The sequence below is a fragment of the Marmota monax genome, unplaced genomic scaffold (assembly GCF_021218885.2).
Source record: "Marmota monax isolate L192 unplaced genomic scaffold, Marmota_monax_Labrador192_F-V1.1 WCK01_AAM20220418_F8-fsc00010, whole genome shotgun sequence".
Classification (NCBI taxonomy): domain Eukaryota; kingdom Metazoa; phylum Chordata; class Mammalia; order Rodentia; family Sciuridae; genus Marmota; species Marmota monax.
Genome location: NW_026692321.1, coordinates 22,190,031 through 22,207,848, shown reverse-complemented (window position 1 = coordinate 22,207,848; position 17,818 = coordinate 22,190,031). Strand labels below are relative to the sequence as shown.

General features: G+C 36.0%; 1 protein-coding gene across 7 annotated transcripts in view; it reads right to left on the bottom strand.

Moving 5' to 3' along the window:
* Positions 1-17,818, bottom strand: part of Lclat1 (lysocardiolipin acyltransferase 1) — a 182,158-nt gene that overhangs the window by 97,013 nt on the left and 67,327 nt on the right. Inside the window, exon 5 of one of the 7 annotated variants that reach the window (XM_058578444.1) lies at positions 14,453-14,535. The exons of the other annotated variants lie outside the window; for them this stretch is intronic. The gene's annotated coding sequence lies outside the window, so the exon portion shown is untranslated. The remainder of the gene's footprint in view (positions 1-14,452; positions 14,536-17,818) is intronic. 7 annotated transcript variants of the gene reach the window in all.

The following is a 17,818-nucleotide window of genomic DNA, read 5'->3' as shown; positions in this document are numbered from 1 at the left end:
GAACTCAGGGACACTCAACCACTGAGCCACATCCCCAGTCTTATTTTGTATTTTATTTAGAGACAAGGTCTCACCGAGTTGCTTAGCACCTTGCTTTTGCTAAGGCTGGCTTTGAACTCTCTGGATCCTCCTGCCTCAGCTTCCTGAGCCACTGGGATTACAGGTGTTCACCACTGCAACCACCATAAGCATGTATTTAAATGTAGGTTTAAAAGATGTAAAGGGATGTGTCATATGAATATACTGGGATTATTCAAACCAAATCTAATCTAAAATTATTTCTCTATCCTTCTCCTATTTCTTTCCCAAGATTTCAATTATTTGTTCATTTTCAAAGATCAGTAAACATACAGAGATCCATACTGTGCGCCAGGCACTGTGCTAGTAACTTGGGGATGGAACAATGAATACGAGAAATATTGCCACAGCGTTCACAAATCTAATGCTTGAGCTCCCACCCCGGCTTATGAGCTACTCCCTGGCTCTGCATTTAATCTAGCTCTTTTCTGTATCTTCTTCCAAGTCTCAAGGGTTGATGGGTTAACTGGGTTAAGAATTAGCTGCAAATATTTGGAATAGCTGAAATTTTAAAAAAACAAAAACAATTGAAAATGCCAAATGCTGTCAGGGATGTGAAGCAACCAGAATTCACATACATTGCTGGTGGGAATATGAAATGGTATAGTTATCCTGGAAAACAGTTTGGCAGTTTTTTTAAATGTTGAATCTGTATTTACCACAAAAGCCAGAAAATCCACTACTGAATAACCAGGAAAAATTAAAAATTATTTGCAGAAAGTTCTACATAATTATTTATAGAAGCATTAGTCATAATTGCCAGAAACTGGAAATAACCCAACCATCAGCCAGAGGTAAGTGAATAAACAAACTAGGAAATCCATATAATGAAATATTACTCAGCAGTAAAGATAAAATTCCCATACAGGCAGCATTTTAAGTTAATCTCAAATGCAATGTACTGAGTAAAAGCAGCCAGATTCAAAAAATAATTCTTTTACTGGACAATCTGGACAAAGAAACCCACAGGGGAGGGAAATAGATCAGTGGTTGGTAAAGGTTAGGGTTGGAAAGACAGTTTGACTATTAAGGGACAACACAAGGGGAGTCTGGGGAATTAAGGAAGCTGCTGGGTTTCCTGATTGCAGCAGTGGTTATAAGACTAGATACTGGTGGAAAATTCAACAAAGTACTTTTTGTTTTGGTGCTGGGGTTGAACTGGGGGCCTCGTGCATGCTAAGTACATTGTCTGCCACTAAGTTACACTCCCAATCCATCTATACATTTTAAAGTAAATTATGACTAATGCTGCTATAAATAATTATGTAGAACTTTATGCTCTTATGACTGAGGAATTCTATACTTCTGGATTACTTCAATTACAATACTCTAAAATATATCTAGCTTTCAAAATATTCTGGCACTAGTTTATATATTTGATATTCATAGATTTAACAGTCACAATATATATAAGGACACCAAGACACAAAGATGTTAAGTAACTTGCTCAGAGTCACACAGCTAGTAAATGGCAAGACTGGAATCTGACTCCAAGTAATTTGATGTGAGAAGACCCCACTCAATCAGCTACACTGTTTCTTTCTCAAGAATATATTGCTTTTGTAATTAAACTCACATTTAAAAAAATAACATGATAAAGATGTTAAAATTCTCCCAAATTTTATTTCCTATGCAAAAATTATTCTGAATTTTAGAAACTCACAGGAATTTGGTATGGAAGCATAATGTCTCCCTAGAATATAACATACAACATACAAAAACTTAAGGGAGGAGCAGTAGAAATGGGGTTTTCAGTTTCTGATGATGAAAAGTATGGCTAAATAACTAGTAATACAATGTGTGATCTTTTAAACCCTTTTAAAATAAAAGATAAAGGCCATACCACTGAAAAATAATTGCAACAATGCCATTTAACATCATTTTCTACTCATTCTTTGTATAAAACTGATATACTCTTTTTTGAAAAACCCCTGGAAAAAAATAAACACAGTTTTAGAATGACATATGCATTTTACTGCCAAAAACAGATACAAAGGAAACATGTTGAAAAACTATGCCTACTTCAAGTTAAAGCCAACAACCTTTCTCCAAATAACCACTTTTCCTTTAGAGAGTTAACGCAACGTTCACTTACCTCACGAATTCATAATACCTTTTGGGGAGGGGTAATGGGGACTGAACCTAGAAGTACTGTACCAGTCCCTTTTTATTATTATTATTTTTTATTTTGAAACAGGGTCTCACTGCGTTGATGAGGCTGGCCTCAAATTTGCAATCCTCCTGCTTCAGCCTATTCCACTAACTCACAATGTGAATCTGATTGCCCATGGTATCAAACCATCTGTAGTTCAAACAGTTGCCACACCAGATAAAAGGCAAAAACAGCATATGAATCAAGACATGGCCCACTTAGGCTTCTTACTCAGTTGCATATGTTATAATTGGAGTACGACAGTATGGGAGGATACTCCCTGGCAGAGCCTAATAGAATCCACTAGGATACGTAGACGTCTCTGCTCAGGTAGGAGCCATATTTTACTTCATAGACTCCTTACTTTATTCATGTAACAAGTCAAGTGTTAACAACTAGTTTTACTCTCAGTGTGCTAGGGAAACTAAGTGCACAAATGAACGAAAGCAATTTAATATGATATATGTTGTAATAGAGGCAGAACAAGTTATGCAACTGGGGTTAAGGGAAAGGGAAGGGATTCAAGAAGGCCTACACCCTTGGAGGATGAGAGAGAGGAGGGGGAATAGAAAAAATATTCCACAGTATAAAGACAAAAACAAACAAAAAAGGTAGGATCACAGAAATGAAACAGTAAGCTTACATACGGAACTGCTCATTAGATATTATTGAGGTCTAGAGGTATATGGAACACATTCATGAGCTACAAGAAACCACTGGGGCATGGGCCTTTGGGATAAAGTTGTACACAACCTGTTCAGTATTGCCAAGAATAACACATTTAGTATGTTAGTAGAGGTAAGGAAAAAACTAAGGCATATGCCTCATGTTTTAAGATAAGCTGTTAAAAGTGACATCATGTACATAAGCATGGACTGGTATACAGATTAGTTTTAAAAGTCTTCTCTGGACTTTGAAACAGACACAGAATGATCTGTTGACAAAAATGCTGGACTGAGAGATTTTGGTATCAAAGAGGTCTGTGAGCCAGGACATACCCAGACCTCAACAGAAGCTCTAACATTCAAATGCAAGATGATCAGGACCACACTACTAAACCTGGACACCTCATCTGTAAAGTAAAGAGGGATACCGGGAAAAAATTCTAAGGCCTCTACTAATGTTACCAACAGAAACAGAAACAAAAATTCTGAGTATCGGTTACCTTTTGGGCACCTAATATTTCCCTTGCATTTTATAGATGGATCTTGGCATTTACACATTCAACTATTTATGAATAACCAAAAGGTCCACGACATGGAAGAAATCTGTAATTTTGCTGAAATTCAAAGCTGAATTATGAATATTGCAAGGCCCATGTCAAAAAAAAATCATTTTAGTAGTAATGACTCTGGCCAACTGTCCAGCATTCTAATCTTAAGGGGCCTTTATTGTATTCTATCTACTTGGCCACCATTCCTTGGGGAAAGTAAAGTGCTATAGTAGGCTTATAAATTTGTGGTTTCAAAAGGACCCTGCTATATTTCTTAAAGTCAAGTATGTTCTAAAATTCTCCTTTAATCCAAACAAAAGCCTCAAACCTAAGTATTGATTATATCAATGGTGGTTATGGGGTATTTGGTCCTCTTAACTCCAAGTCCTCAATGCTATTTATAATGATCCGTCAAATAAAGAACATTCCCAGAAAATGTGGGGGAGAAAGGTCAGAACTAGGAACAGTAACAGATTTAAAGGTCCAACAGAAAATAATGAGTAAAAAGTATATGATGAATTTAAAATATTGTTTAAGTGACTGAAAGTTCATTTGAAATGAGGGCTCAATAAAGTACCCACAAAACCAAACACATTATGCAAGTTACATTTCTTGTAGGAAAATTAAAATTAACTTTGCTCAATTATATGTGTATATAACTTAAATATAAGTATAGTTAAATAGATTATTGTACATTTAATATAGTTGTGATTATTAAATATTAATATAAATATAAACTCAGGTTAGATTCAACAAATTTTCTCCTAAAACACCCTAAATCATCTTTTGTATGATATGCTCACCAGTAATCAGTGATACATAAAATTAAAATGAGGTACAATTTTCCTGCTATTTGATTACAAAAAATAAAAATACTTATAACATTTAACATTACCAAGGCTATAGTACAAAGGTCTTTTTCTAGTCTGTTATTAAAATTGTACCTTAGTGCCAGCTTTTAGATAAGTTATGAGGTAGAATTTGTCAAAACACAAATGACAAATTTAATTAACAATTATGTTTCAAGATCTCTACCATGCAGAAACACTCACAGAAGTGCATAAAAGACGTGGTTATTCACTGAAGTATAATTTGTAATACTGAACAGTGAGAAATAAAAAAGCCTACCAATAAGGAAAATTGATTGTTCTTTTTTATGGTACTTTTATATTATGGAATACCCAATCATTCACAAGAATAAGGTAACTCCTATGGTCTGGTATGGAAGAATGTCTCTGATATGTTATTCAATAAATAAATAAAACCAATCAGAAACTAATATGGATACATGATCTTATTTTTGCCTTATTAACCCAAGGTCTTTAAAAAATGTATACATTTGTATATTTGTATATGTGAGTACCTGTGTTTCTAGGTAAATTTTTTTTAAAAGTTTGATTTTAATAGGGGGATATATAAACCCAAGATTACTCTATAAAGAGGATGCCTAGAAATAAAATCCTTTCTTCAATCTCCTTCTATCTTTTTATCTCCTTCAAGGGCTCCCCTTTGGATCTGTCCAACTGAAAATCAGAGACCAGCGCTGCCACTGGTCAGATTCCTGGGACAAATAGCAGATCCAGAGGGCAAACAGGAACAGAGTTAACCAAATACAGAGTTAACCAAAATAAGGTAACAAAACACTACCTATAATATCATTACTATTTTTATATACATGCACATTGAAGAGGGTATAGCTGGGTTATAATGTTACATTACAGTTTATTTTTAGATATTTTTGCTTAAATGTATTTCTTGACAAGAAATACATATAAAGTGAATGTAAATAAGATAAACAGGCACACTGACACATGCCTTTAATCCCAGCAACTCAGGAGGATGAGGCTGGATGATTGCAAATCCAAGGTCAGCCTCAGCAACTTAGTGACACTATTTCAAAAATAAAATAAAAAAGAGAATGTAAATCAGTGGTAATGAACCCCTGGGTTCAGTACTGCCAAAAAAAAAAAAAAAAAAAAGACAATAGGAATGTTTTAAAAGCTGGAAAGCAGGAAGCCAAGTGTTGACCACTTGGTAGACCTGAAAAGGCATATGTAAGACCACAGAAGAAAAAGCTGAAAACACAAGCTGGCAGCATCAGGTACATCTGAACACAAATGGGGATGTGGGTTTAACAAAATGAGAGGGATGAGGTGAAAACTGAGAAGCACATGGATTCCTAGATCCCTTTCTTTCCCTGACCCCAGAATAAACCTGGAAGTTTATTCCCTACAGAAGGTAGAAGGGGTGTCTTGCACACTTGAAGGCATTACTACAGACTCTCAGAGGGAGTAAGTGACCATAACCATACTGAATCCTGAATGCAGACACTTCAGATGCCTGGTAAGGAGAATATTTTAGTCCTAGTTAGCACCAATAGAATTTTCTGCAATAAAAGAAATGTTCAATAGCTCTGTTGTCCATGATACTAACCACTATTTACATGTAGCTGTTAAGTAATTCAAAATGTGCTTAGTACAAATGAGGAACTGAAGTTCTAAATTAATTTTACTTAAACTGAAATAGCCACACATGGATAGTGGCTACCTGTACTGAACACTCAGCTCTAGGCAGAAAATGAACACACTTATCTGGGGGATCTGACCAGACTATGAGGAAAGATGAAAATATAAAAACACTGGGAGATTCTCTAATAAACAGTCTACTTAAATCACTCCACAGAGAGGCCAAAATCCATAAGTCTCCCCTATATCCAAGTTTCTGGTTGGCTTGTTAAGGCACCCATATTTTATCAGGAGCAGATAAAAAGGCATCTGAGGAAACACTTAAATAAATAAGATAAACAGAAAATGGGAGACTTAAAAGAAACAAACTACTCAGTGACAAAAAAAAAAAAAAAAAAAAAAAGCTTCAAAGAAAACTATCTTTAACATTTTTAGGAAGAAATACTCCATCCAGGAAACAAGAATAGCCTTTCTTATGAGAAAAGTAAATAAAACAAAGAAAGGAAATATTCAGAAACAAAAGAGCAACTGGAAGTTTAAAATAGGCAAAAATGTTTACCAAAATGTTAAAACTTTGTAAGTGCTAGAAAATAAAGCTGAGAAACTACCCTATAAAATGTCAAGCAGAAAGTAGAAAGAATTTATGAGGCCAAGATAGGAGCTCCCCTTCACCAATAATACCAGGTCTAAAAAGAGAGTAGTGAGAAACTGGAGAGAAGGAAATCCCCCAGAACTGGAGAAAATGGTATTCCACATTAACAAGCCTACTGAAAGTGGGACAATGGATGAGAGTAGACACACTCAAGGCACAGTACTATGCAGACAACAGGGGCAACTTTTTTATCTTCCATGAAACTGCTAGAGGTAAAAATAGCTGACAGGCAATGAACCAAAAATTAAACTGCCTTTAACTGTTGGACTTCCAGAGGAGCTGATGATACTCATTTTATCTGTCATAAGTACTCTGCCTTGACCTACCCCTGAGGGATAGATGGAGGGCATGGTAAATTCAGAAGCAAAAAGCCTACTCTTCCTGGACAGCCAATACCTGCAGAGTCCTGACTGTAGTGAGGCCTGTTTTCCAGGACTCACTCTCGCATGAACTTGCACACTACCTTCCCCAAGCAGAGGATCCAGTCTACTTTGAATAGTGAAGGCAGATGATCACCCTGAGACTCTGCACCTCTGGGGGCCTTCCACTAATGGTGGCAGTGTCAAGCTGTCAGAGTATGCTTATGTCTACATCTTCGCCCCCGCCACCTTTCTTTTTTCCCAATTTTTTATTTTGAGTTGAGGCAGGGATTCACTAAGTTGCTAAGGATCTTGCTAAATTGCTGAGGTTGGCCTTAAATTTGTGATCCTCCTGCCTCAGCTTCTGGAATCACGGGGATTACAGGTGTACACCACCACACCTGGCTTGGGTGATAAAATTTTAAAAGGAAAACAATGTAATGATTAGCATAAAAGGTTAATTGTCATAGGGGCATAAAGCGAGCCTGTAAGGTACTGGCAGTGTTCTATTTCTTAAGGATGGTGGTTACATGTGTGTTCAACAACAATGATTCTTAGACTACCAATAGCCAATTTGCACACACACAATATACCATACTCTCTTCTAATTATATGTTACTTTAATAAGAACAAAGAATGTTTTTAGTTTTCACTACCCTTGGCAAAAATAAGGATCAGAGCTCTCACTTTTTTCATTCAAGTTCTTCTATACATTACTCTACTTTTAAGAATAAACATGTATTTTGTGACTAAAAACATTTTAATTATAAAAATTTTAAGAACATCAATTAAACTATGATAAGATTATTTATTTGTTACAATCTCTAATCAAGTACTCTATTACCAAAAGCAATCCTTAGGAGCCTATTAAAAAAAATACATTGGACAAGTTTTTAGTTTTTCGAAGATGACTCTAAAATAAATAAGCAACATGCTTATCTTGATTTTAATGACAAAATCAAATATATAAAATAAAAATTGTGAATACTAATGTCAATTACTACATATATGCATGTATAATAACAGTCATTATTGCAAAATGATCTCTTAGCAATAAAAATTAAAATGTTTTTAACAGTTAAAACATTCATGGCCTGATTATGGAGATTTTCCTATAATCTGTGTTCATTTAAATAGTTGAAGACAGATGCTCTTTATGTGCTACTTTTCTTGTAAGCTTAACACACAGACAAATCACATTTAGTTTTTTCACAAACATAAGTGAGATATTTATGAGCTGATTAATTTCTTTCCAATCCACATATGTATGCTAATTTGCACAACGCCATTCTGATGAACACATCTATATTTTCTTTATAACTGCTATTTAAGAGCTTATAGAAGCCTGTCTATACATCCCACAAGGATCTGTATAATTTTTTCCAGAACTTGGTAACAGAAACACATCTGTCTTGCCGGATGAAATGGTATGTTTCTTTGTCCCTCCAGTGAGAACAATATTTGTTTTCCTCTCAAGTCTCTAAGGACAAAAGGCTCATAGCTAAATTTAACTTTTGATTCTAGAAACAAAGAGTAAGGTTATTATCTCTTTTTCCTCTTACAATCTTTTATTATCACATATGCCTTTTATTATAGGTCTCTTTAAATTCCTTTAGGAACCAAACTATTAATTTAAAATAAATTATATAGAATGTCACCATTATTATCTTATTTATCTTTAATTATTAATTTTAAAAAATCAAGCCTCTATTAAAGTATGATATTGGAAAAACACTAGAAATTTTTATTTAAAAATGTATGTTAAGCTCAGCATGGTGGCCCGTAATTCCAGTGACTCTGGAGTTTGGAAGCTGGAGAAGCTCAAGTTCAAGGGCATTTTCAGCCACTTAGTAAAACCCCTGTCTCAAAATTTTAAGATAGATAGATAGATAAATGGACTAGCAATGTAGCTCAGTGGTAAAGCACACCTGTGTTCAATTACCAGTACCTTCCAAAAATTTTTATGTCAAAAATATTCTGAAGACAAAAAAAGTTACTCCTTTTATGAGAAAAACATTAGAAAAAACAAGTAAAAAAAATAGTAAAAAAGAACTTAAAACACTTTTCTGTATCAATTAAGCATTGGGCTAGGGATGTGGCTCAAGCGGTAGCGCGCTCGCCTGGCATGTGCGGGGTGCTGGGTTCGATCCTCAGCACCACATAAAAAATAAAATAAAGATGTTGTGTCCACTGAAAAAAAAACTAAAAAATAAATATTAAAAAATTCTCTCTTTTTTTAAAAAAAAGCATTCATAAGGTGGGCAGAGGAAGATGAAAGGCTAATATAATTTATTATGGCATCTTTTCCTGTTTGGAAAAAATTCAGAGACAATATAACAGGAAAGGGACAAATGCTATATCATTACTTTCTTCCTAAAGCAGCCCAAGAAAATACTATTTTCCCAAGTACAAAAATAAGGTACGAGAATAGCATGCATTTTAGAGAGGTCTGAGAAGAAATCAAATCACAATTTACAAAGTCTCGTAAAACATAACAGGACAATTAAGAGCAGAATGGGGCCAAACTTCAGTTACATGTACCCAAAATGAAGCAAAGGACTTTTGCCTATTAATGGATTTTAGTCAACAAGCCTTTAACTCCCTGGGAGGAAGGCCACTGAGAGGTCTGATCTAGATAATGGTGGCTCAAGTTATGTCAAAATTACATTGTGTATCTCTTATTATCTATTTATTGATATTTGGCGAGAGAAGAAATCATATACAACTATGTGAGATTTATCTACATTCATGGTATACACAAATATTATATCTATATAAATATTTATTGTTCTCTAAACTCTGATGTAATTCTTTTACTTAAAATGTATTCAAAAGTTAGTACATAGAAAGGAGAAAGTATGTACTGTATAATTCTATTTATCTAAAGTTTCAAAACAGGGCTGGGGATGTGGCTCAAGCCGTAGCGCGCTCGCCTGGCATGCGTGCGGACCGGGTTTGATCCTCAGCACCACATACAAACAAAGATGTTGTATGTGCTGAAAAAACTAAAAAATAAATATTAAAATTCTCGAAAGAAAGAAAGAAAGAAAGAAGGAAGGAAGGAAGGAAGGAAGGAAGGAAGGATCCAAAATCAGATAAATATCTTCATAATGTTAGAAGCACAAATAATGTTATCCTGGGGAGTTATGGAGCAGGTATAGAAACTAGGCACAAGGAGCCTTCTAAGATTTTAGTAATGCCCTGTTTCTTGATCTGCTGTTGGTTACACTGAGGGTATTCACTTTATGAAAATTCTTTGAATTGTACACTTGTAATTTGTGTACTTACATGTATATTTCAAAAATAATCAAAAAGTCATTATGTATGTACATATATTTAATGATATTTATAAAAATAGTCATATATATATACATATATACATACACACACATAAATGTTTGGGGTTTGTTTGTTTTTATGGTCCTGGGAATTGAACCCATGGGAATTCAACCACTGAACTATATCCCCGATCTTTTCCTTTTATTTTGAGACAGGGTCTCACTAAGTTTTCCAAGCTAGCTTTGAACTTATAAACTTCCTGCATTGGCTTCCAGAGTAGCTAGGATTATAGTTATGTGTCACCTCACCTGGCAGTTAAATATTTTATAAATAATCCAATTAAGTATATGTAACTTACAAAAAGAAAATATAAATGGTCAATAAACCTAAAAAGAAAAACATTTTAAGCCAATGTAAATTAAAACAACAAATCACCTCCCCAATCTCAGAAGACTGGCAAAAGTGGCTTATTCTGCCTTTGATGTTCTGGGAATTGTTGATGTCCTTGCTTTCACAGCTGGAAGGAGTATAAAGTGATTTAGCCACTTCAGAGGGCAAACTAATATAAGAAGCTTTTATAATTTTGAATATACCTACCATCACAAATTCTTTCTTTGTATCTAGCCCAGAGAAATACTCAACTACACATGAAAAAATGTTTCATTATAGCACTGTCCAACAGAAAAATTAGAACCATCAATGCTATAGGGGAATAATTAAGTAAACTGTGGTGAATCCAACACTAAGGAACACTACGTAGCAGCTGGGCAGGATGGGATCAACATGTATTTTCTAAAATGGAAGCTCTACAAGTATTGCTCACAGAAAAAGAATATGATACCACTTTTGGAAGGAAGGAACCATGCTCCCCCAAACTCTTGAAACTGTGTGGTTAATATAAATAAACAGACATAGATGAGCATGGTAGTACACACCTATAGTCCCAGCTACTTGGGGGGGCTGAGGAGGAGGATCCCTTGAACACTGGAGTTCTAAGATGGCCTAGGCAACAAAATGAGACTCTGTCTCTAAAAACAAATATAAATGTCCAGAAATCTGTCTACAAGGATCACTGCCTGCAGTAAGTATGGTCACCTCTATGGGACAGGGCAGGATATAATTGGGGATGGTGGTTCAAGGGAATAGAACCTTCCCCCCAATTAAAATATTTTTTTCTATTTTTTTTTTTTTTTACTTTTACAGTAAAAAGAAAAGAAGTTACAGGGAAAAGTATAAGCACAGCCAAAATAAGTCATTTTCAGTAATCCCTATGTTTCCATGATCCTGTAGTCAAAGCAAAAATAATAAAATTTTTGCTACACTACATTAAGATAGAAATAACTTGTACCTCTTAGCCAAATGATTGTTCACCATACTCCAAGCTCGAATTTTTACAAAGTAAAAACCACTAACGACATTAACGGAAACAGGAATGATAGAGTCTCTCTTCATTTTATCATTAAAACTATACTGACACTCCAATGATCCTGGGTCTAACAAAAGTCACTCAAAACCCAATTTACCTAAAAGCATTTATCTCCATTCACTTGAAGTTGAAACTGGTTTGTTTTTCCCTTCATGAGACATGAAGCTAGCCAGTCAAATGTATAATTAAATAACTAAGTGATTGATGTAGACATAAAGGCTGTCAAAGCAATCAAGGAGTATCCTGAAACTAAATCCATCCATACAAAATATTGCCCCATGAATATATAAATAAAGGTCTTTTATGGATAAATAAAACTAGCAGACAACAGTTGTTTAAGAAGTTGCACAAGATAGAATGGGCATTTCTTATTACATCCTTGTTTCCCAATCATTAAAAACTCATACTTGAACCATCAAATAATAACCATCTTTAGGCAAGATACCAGACAAAACAATACAGGGTGTCTGTGCCCTCCTATGGCACATCTAGGTGAGGAAGAGAAGAACAAACTTAAAGGTGGCAGTAAGGGAGAAAGGAAGAAAGACAGGAAAGCACACACTATAGGCCAAATTCATGAAAAAATTAGAAAATGTGATAGTTTGTGAAATCTTAGAAGTTTAGAGCTAGAATAAAATCAGTACATTTTAAACATTTTTTGGTCTCAACATGTAATTCTCTCAGTCCATCAGTGAAGAAACTGAGGAAAGAAAAGGTTGAGCGACCTAGTTTGTGTTCACACTGGCATAGCCAATTGCTACAGCATCTCCTGTGACCTCTAAGAATCCCAGAAGGCTAAGCCACTGAGAAGGAATTAAGACACAAACAAGGCCTGTGCCTAGAGGAAGGAAAGTGCTCAGTTCAGCTAAGACAGAAGGCATGAAGAAGCAGACCTCATGACAGTATTTTTTAAGCTACCCACTGTAAGGTGACTGGTTAGTCAGTAAGTTTTTCCAAAGTCCAAGGGTCTTTATTAGGTTTTATCAATCTCCAAATTATTTCAAACAATATGAATTATAAATAGCAAGATTTTTTAATGAAATGTCACCAATATTTTTCTGCATAAATAGCAAGAACACTACATTTCAATAATTTCCTGTTACTAAAGAACATTTCCCTATAAGACATTACAGTTAAAACCAAATACACTTAACCTAAGAACAGTACCATATGAAACCATTTCAGGAAGGCAGATTAGGGATAACAGTTAATACCTCCTAGATGTTATTTAAGTGACTACCTTCCTTTTCCAAGGATTACAGTCCTCAAAATGTTACTAAAATCCTAGATAGAATATACCCAAATGAAATAAAAACATGTTCACATAAAAGTATGTAAATGAATGCTCATAGCAGCACTATTAATAATAGTCAAAATGTGGAAAAACCCAAATATGTTTCATTTATTAAATAGATAAACAAAAGTTGTATAGCTACCCATAGATATTACAGAACAAGAAAAGGAATGAAGTACTGATACATGCTACAACATCGATGGATTTTGAAAAAACAATGATAAGTGAAAAGAAGTCAGTCAAAAATGTTCACATATTATAGGATTTTATTCATATGAAATGTCCAGAACAGGACAGGCTAAGAAACAGAAAACAATAGCAGATCAGTGGTTCCCTAAGGCTGGGGGAAGGGGCATGCGGGGAATGAGACACCACTACCAATGAGCACAAAGTTTTGTTGAGAGGGTTTAAAAATTTTTCTAAAATTAGGCAGTAGTGATAGCTGAACAATTCTGTGAATAGTCTAAAACCCAGTGACCTATATACTTTACAACTGTACAAACTGTATAAATTATATATTAAAACAAAAAATTCATTAGCCAGAAGGTTACTAACACATGAATAACTGATTTTACCCAGAAGTCATGAATGCTGAAGGAAAGAGAATTACAGCAATAACTACCACCTCAGAAATTGAGAATAAGAAAATATGCAAGGAAAGCCAGAGAACGAAGGAGAGCCAGAAACTAAATAGAAGGAAATCACCTAAGAAATAAAAGGCTAGTTAGACATTCATTGAGATTACCAATAGCTGTCCCTGTGTAGTGACTATGGTTGACTTTTTCCCCCCTCTACCTTCCCTTTATTTTTCAAATTGTATGAAAAGAGTACTTTTTTTTATATAACAACAAAATCCCAACAATATTTATTTTAATAGGAAATGTTAGAAGCCAGTATTTCTTATATTAAGAGGGTAGATAGAGCCCATCACTAACGTATATTATTAAGAGTAGGTTTAATCACTAATGAGAAGTATAAAATTTGAATTATATAATATTAAGGACACTGACCCAATGTTTTTCATAAATAAGGATTGATATTCAAATATCAATCTTTTTTTTTCCAAAATAAAATTACTGGCATTTGACTGGAATATATAAAACATCACTGTTTCCAGGGAGCATCTAACAAGTGATGAGGCTAGTCTAGCAGCAGAATGCTTTCCTTCATGAAATTAAAATATTTCATATTATAAATCTTCAAAACAACACAAACTTCCCACATTATTTCTAAGATCCATAGGTATGTTATTACAGTTAATGAAACACTTTTTTGTTACAGATTAATATAAACTGAATGAACATACCAACATTTTATCAAGTAAAACAAAGACAATTATCGTTCACAGTACTTATTCTTTTAATAGATATAAGCAAAATGAAGAAAATACTTAAATCGGTTTCTTCAAATCTATTGTGTTTTATTTATATATGACAGCAGAATGCATTACAAATCTTAATTCACATATAGAGTACAATTTTTCATATCTCTGGTTGTATACAAAGTATATTCATACCAATTAGTATCTTCATACCTGTACTTTGGATAATAATGATCATCACATTCCCCTAATCTCCATCATGTGGGATTAGGCCCCAACTTCCTTTAATAATTCTCCTGTGGCACAAGAATTAAAATTAAGAATCAATAAATGGGATGGACTCAAACTAAAAAGTTTCTTCTCAGCAAAAGAAACAATCTGTGAGGTGAATAGAGAGCCTACATCTCAGGAGTAAATCTTTACCCCTCACACAGATAGAACACTAATCTCAAGGATATATAAAGAACTCAAAAAGCTAAACACCAAAAAAACAAACAACCCTATCAATAAATGGGCCAAGGACCCAACAAATACATGAATAAAATGTTCATCATCACTAGCAATTAGAGAAATGTAAATCAAAACCACCCTAAGATTTCATCTCATTCCAGATAGAATGGCAGCATTATGCATATACACAACAATAAGTGTTGGTGAGGATGTGGGGAAAAAGGTACACTCATACACTGCTGGTGGGACTGCAAATTGGTGCAGCCAATACAGAAAGCAGTATGGAGATTTCTTGGAAAATTGGGAATGAAACCACCATTTGACCCAGCTATCCCTCTCCTCAGTCTGTACCCAAAAGACTTAAAAACAGCATACTTCTGGGACACAGCCACATCAATGTTTATAGCAGCACAACTCTGTTGAGAGCCACAGCCGAAGGGGCCCCATCAAACTTCCAGCTGCCAGCAAACTTCCAGCTGCTGGCTGATGATTGGCTCCTCGGCCCCAGCAACATCTAGCTGATTGGCTCCTCTGCGGTGATGCTCATTGGGCTGTTTCCCTGCCCTTTCAGACCACGGAGATGCTCATTGGGGGACTTTTTTGGCTCCGCCCACGTGACCCAGCCAATCGGCCTCAAGAGCAGGAGGATTGTGGGAGGTGGGGAGAAGCTGGTGTGGGAGAGAGAGGCTTGTGGAAAGCCGGTGGTGGCAGTTGAGGCTCTGAGGGTTTTTCCTGAGAGGCTGTTTTGTTTGGCGTGTGTGGTTCTAAAAATAAAGTTAGTTTCTTTTGACAAGTGGCTCCTGATTGTGCCCAGCCAGACTGCGGCATTTGGTGGCTCGCACAGGGAGCGACTGAGGGTAAGTGAACTGCTCACCCCTGAGGGCAGGGCGAGAGGATGGGTAGCCATTTTAAGATTCCTCTTTTGTTATTTTGTTTCACTTTTGTTTTAAGTTGCCTGTCCCTGGAGATGTGTAAGATGGAAGAAAAACCGCTCACATCTGAGGAACAGATAGGGAGAAAGGACGGATGGACATTTCAGGAGGCTATTATAATGATTTTGTGTTGTTCCAATTTTGTTTCACTCTGTTTCAGTTTTGTTAGGCGTTATCTTATTGGGTTGTATTATAGTAGAAATACGGGATCAGAAATTAGTAAAAAACAAACTGAAAGAGTGTTAAGTAAATTGTTAGAGGAAGGAGGCATCTCAGTAAAATCAAGAACAATCAGGGCATACGTTGACACAATACAAAAATGTAGCCCATGGCTTTTTAAGGAGGAGTTGTTAAATATATCACAATGGAACCATCATGGTGAAGATTTAAAAAGAATAGAAAAGAAAAGCCCAGGGACTCTGCCAGTTGGCACATTGCCATTGTGGACGTTCATATCTTGTTTGCTTAGTCCAAAGCCTTCAGTTCAGACAATGGTAGAGGAAGAAGAAGACATAGACATATTGATTCAAGTAAAAGAGAAGGTCTCTCAAGTTAGTCAGACAGAGGAAAAGATTCAAGTAAAAGAGAAGGCCTCTCAAGCTAGTCAGACAGAGAAAGAAAGTGTAAAACAGAAAAAGCCATCAGGGGGAAAGTTACAACAGGAGACTGCTACTAACACCTTTCTATCACCAGAGGACGTAAGTGTCCAACTAACAAGGCCACCTCCATATGCTGGGAGGTCCCCAACCCCCGCAGTTGATAGTTGGGATCCTGAGACAAGATCTCAAATATTAAGATGCCCTGTATTTGAGGCAGGAGGGCAGCGATTTTACCAAGTTTTAAATTTCAAAACAGTGAAGCAGCTAAAAGAGGCTGTAACAACCTATGGTCCTCAAGCACCCTTCACTGTAAGCATGGTCGAATCCATTAACAACTTGAACATGATGCCAGCAGATTGGGCTAATATGTGTAAAGCTGTGCTAAATGGAGGACAATACCTGTTATGGAAGGTTGCCAATGAGGAATTTTGCAAGGAGACGGCTAGGCGAAATGCAGCAGCTGGTTATCCTCAGAGAAATCTAGATATGTTGTTAGGAAAGGGACCTTATGAGGATCAGCAGCAACAAATTGCATATGATCCTGGCGTATACGCACAAATTGCTGCAGATGCAATTAAGGCATGGAAGACTTTACAAGGACATGGAGGTTTACAAGGTCAATTATCTAAGGTAATACAAGGAGCTAATGAACCTTATGCTGAATTTGTAGATAGGCTTATTCAAACAGCTACCAGAGTTTTGGGAATACAGAACAAGCAATGCCATTACTAAAACACCTGGCTTATGAGCAAGCGAATCGTTGGTGCAGAGATATCATTAGACCATGGAAACATGAAGATTTAAACACATATATTAAATTATGTAGAGACATTAATGAACAAGAGCAAGTCGTGGCAGCTGCAGTAAAACAGGCTTTAGATGCCAGAGACATTAATGAACAAGGGCAAATTGTGGCAGCTGCAGTAAAACAGGCTTTAGATGCCAGGCCAAGAACATGCTACAATTGTGAACAAACAGGACATTTTAAAAGGAATTGCCCCATTGGAGGAGGGTTTAACAAAACTAGGTATCAAAGGAGTAGAATACCAGGTATTTGCCCACGATGTCGTAGAGGGAGACATTGGGCTAATGAATGCCGTTCTCAAACCACCATAGAGGGTACTCCATTATCAAAAAACGAACAAGGACCAGGTGTTTATCCACGATATCGTGGAGAAAGGCATCGGGCTCCATTGCAAAAAAATGGACAGGGGGGCCCAATGCTCCGGGGCCCAAAACCACAAATATACGGAGCACTGGAGGAACCCAGCAACCCCATCAGGGTAGTGCCCAGTACCCATTGTCCATCAGATCCCTCATCAGACAAACCAGAGGGAGCGCAGGGTTGGACATCTGTGCCTCCGCCAGAGCAGTACTAACTCCAGAGATGGGAGTTCAAATCATTCCCACAGGGGTGAAAGGACCTCTTCCCAAAGGAACAGTAGGCTTATTATTGGGACGCAGCTCTTCTACTCTAAAAGGACTTATGATAAGTCCTGGGGTAATTGATCCCGATTATGAAGGTGAAATAAAAATTATAGCCAGTTCTCCAAAGGGTATATCAGTAATTTCACCAGGAGATAGAATAGCACAGTTAC